We start from the raw sequence: 3,852 nt of genomic DNA, 5'->3' as shown, positions 1-3,852 counted from the left end.
ATTGTGTATTTATGTTAGCAGTGTACCATGCTATTCCAGACATTAACCTTTTAGTATTAGTAGACTGGAGGTATATTATTGTGTATTACTCTTTATTAAATAGTGATTTATTAAACTTCTTTTGGTTCCTTGTGTGTCTGTGCAGCGCTTTCCACCTATATTTATTCTATTTGTTATTAGTGTATGCAAACAGGACACATGACAAGTAATTGACCAGACTGTCTAAGCTAAAGATGTGTGCCAAACCCCGTGTTTTGGTTCCACTTTAACCTTTGTGTTTTGGATTTGGATGATAGCATGCAATCCAAAACCCGAGTTCGATTTTTAATCCAAGTTCAGAATAGCAGGAAGATCCGGACCGGGAATCGGTACCCCAAAGTGATTCTGAACTCGGACTCGGTTCGACTCAGCACCCTTAAATTTGGTTGTTGTCAGTTCTCTGAGAACCAGACCCGCAATATCTAGTCTATGCATTAGAATAGAGATGGGGAACCTCACGCCTGGGGCCATATAAGGCTCGCGGAATTTTTTGGTCAGGCCCTCTGAGCTTTTTTCTGCTAGTCTCATCTAGCCAGAATCTATACAGCAATGCTGTCTGGAGCATCCTTAGGATGCTTCAGATGGTCACACCGCTACCTTTACAGCTCCCTGGAGCATCCTCCGGATGCTATGGGCATTGCTGTAATCACCGGTGATTGTGACCCTGTCCCTGTATTACACCACACAAAGGGGGCGTGGCCTGCACTGGGCACGAGAATCATGTTATATATATCAAATTGGCCCTTGGCAGAAAAAAGGTTCCCCACTCCTGCATTAGAACAACATCATCGCAGCCTGATAGCCCCCCTTATGAATCAGCTGATCAGCACAAGTCTGTCACCATCACATGTGGTGCTACTCTTGTTTGTATAGTATGTTTTATAAAATATACCTTTCTATATTCAGATTTAAATTTCAATAACATTATTGAATGCCCCCCCAATATGGTTTCCCCATGGACACACAAATATGGATGGATTTGAAGTAACCATTTCTTACTTAAATTCCTCATTTCTATAGCCCTTGTCTAATTTTGTCTACACCTCACTAATACATCTCTGAGTTTGTTTAAAGGTAACATTTATTGGGACATTTTTATTGTTTTGATATATAAATTTTTGTGCCATATATTTTATGTGACACTGTTTAATTAAATTATAACTTTTGAATGCGCAGATAACATAGATTTATGTCAGATTTATGTAACAGTAGTAAATGACATAACATAGGAACTTTAACATTTGTGGCATAGAGGTATCTCAAATACAAATGATTCCAAAGGAGGATGTTTTCATTAAGAAAATAGGAGACTTATCTACCATATTGGCTAAAGAACAGAGTTGATGTTATTGGTGATTGGACCCAATTATGGAAGGAAATTTATTGTTGGAGATTGAGTATAAATATATATATATATATATATATATATATGAAACAATAGGTGGGAACTGGCGCCAGCAATAAATACAATAATTTATAAGTGATATACCATATAGAAAAACTGTGTAAATTTTATATAAACCAAGCCCACTTCATATGGGTGTCTGCTCAATGTCAATAATGAATACTGGTAAAGGTATTAAGAAATGTATAGAACAATGAGTTGACTGTAGAGTGACTGGTTTATAAAAGTGCATAAAATATATAAATATTTAAACCAATTATTAAAGAATGAAAGTGCCAGTGCTTAATAAATAAATAATTCATCAATTTAATACATACAAAATATACAGTGATAAGAGTAAAAAAATAAAATAAAAACATACAGCATACACATAGAAAAGACCCCTTTTTTGGATGGAAGGGTAAAATCAGAGAAGGAAAAAGGTCTAAAACCTGAGCACTTTAAAAAGAAAGAAATCATTTTAAAAGTTAAATAAATGAATAGCTTATCTGAACAAGGTGGATAGGATTTGACACATTCATAGGTCCCAACGCATTTTGTCCTGGGGACTTCATCAAGGGGATACCAGTGTGTTGGGTCATGTTATTATTTATACCCCCATACCAGTTCATCAGAGATTAGGAGGCCGCATCATTTCCTGTTCACCCAAAATCATTCTATTACTCAAACTCCATTCAGCATAGTATGAGCGCATTACCACTGTGATATATAGTTAAACTATTATATCAGAACTTTGTTTTAAATTGTCAAAAGGTCAACAATAATAAAAAATATATCGTTGTAAAAGGGCAAAATCCGCTTTGCTATCTAGGACTTCCGCCCTTAGTGGTTACATCACATCCTATGCGTTGCCGCTTTTTCCAGAGGCCGGGGTATGCCGGGTGCATCACATCCGCCCTCACGCTTGTGTTCTTCTCTATTCACGTGGGCGCGATGTCGTCCATCACTTCCGCCATTCTCCTGCCAGTCCATGCCCATTGTGATGACTTCCACCCTTCGTGTCACTGTACCTCCGCAGCCAGGTTGTTCGTTTCCAAGGGAACATGAATAACGTTATCCGGCTTCTTGGGTACTCCTGGCGTGAAGCGCTGTGTTGTTCATATCAGACTCAGCTTCCGCCCACACTTTGGCATATTAACAGAAACATTTTGCCGCGATCTATAACTTAAAGAAAAAACGTTCATTAGATTTCATAATGTATTTGTAGGGAAATATTCAGGACCATATATTATTCAATTTATAGTTCAAACCATGTTCTCATATAATGGTTAGTTACTTTAGCTAAATTATGGAACACCAGTATTGAGACTCTATTATTTAAAAAAAGGGGGGATTTTTTAGGGAAAAAATCAAAAAGATTCAAAAAAATCAAAATAAGAGGGGACTTCCCAAAGGCTTCTAGTTTTAGTTATACTTGTGTAGTAAAGTCCATATTTAGCTATAAGTCTAACTCCAATGATCATCTCAGATACTAGTACTTTTTGTAGATGTTTGACGTTTCTTCATTATACTCCAGATGTATTTATAAATTTCCACCGACTCTGTATTAAATGCTTCTCAATTTTCTGAAGTTCTTTCAAGCTTATATGTAGTTACGTATGCTTTCTCGTGTATTCTTTCAGGCTTCATGACTCAAACTCCCATTAAAGGATTGGTACCCAACCAAAGTTTTGCAGCACCTGGTATTCCTAGGGGGTCACCCATCCTAGTACTAACCAGGCCCACAGGAGCTTCGCTTCCAAGTTCAAGCGGAATTGGGCATATACCCAGTGGTATGGCTGCAATGAATGGTGGTGATTATATCCTACATACCTACCACACCTGAACTTCTCCAAGAAGTCACCCTCCAGGGTACAGATCAGGCCCTCCACATCAATCCACCATATCCCATGGTTGATCGGTAATGAGGTATATTTAGTAGGTGGGAGAGTGCCATCACAAGAAGGGCGCAATTTCGTAACTTTCGTTAAAACCTTTCGGTGCCAATGTATCCAATTCGAGTAGCCAATACATCTCACGCCTTGAAAGTAAATTTCCAAGATCTCCTCCTCATTCTCCTAATGTTACATGTTCAATAGCTTTGAACGTGATGTCTTCCGGATTGGCGTTATGAACTAAGGAAAAATGTTTTGAAACAGCATGTCCCTCTATTTTATTGCGTATATTGCGGATATGTTCCTGGATCCTTAGTTTTAGTGGTCTCTTAGTTTTACCCACGTATTTAAGTTCACAGGTACATTCCAATAAGTAAATAACAGACGTAGAGTTACAATTCATGGAGGTTTTATTATTAAACTCTTTTGATCCCTCTGCATTTGTAAAAGTTTTTCTCTTAGGATTGACAAATTTACAAATATTGCAATGGCCACATTTGTAGCTGCCATTGCATTGGAGCATTTTTGACACTT

The 3,852-nt window shown here is 37.6% G+C and overlaps 1 pseudogene; it reads right to left on the bottom strand.

Moving 5' to 3' along the window:
- Nucleotides 1–3,111: 3,111 nt before the first annotated feature.
- Nucleotides 3,112–3,230, bottom strand: LOC148481573 (5S ribosomal RNA; annotated as a pseudogene).
- Between the last annotated feature and the right edge of the window lie 622 nt (nucleotides 3,231–3,852).

The sequence above is a fragment of the Taudactylus pleione genome, unplaced genomic scaffold (assembly GCF_031769625.1).
Source record: "Taudactylus pleione unplaced genomic scaffold, aTauple2 ptg000573l, whole genome shotgun sequence".
Classification (NCBI taxonomy): Eukaryota; Metazoa; Chordata; class Amphibia; order Anura; family Myobatrachidae; genus Taudactylus; species Taudactylus pleione.
The sequence above is the reverse complement of the archived record's forward strand: the minus strand, read 5'-3'. Positions and strand labels throughout refer to the sequence as shown.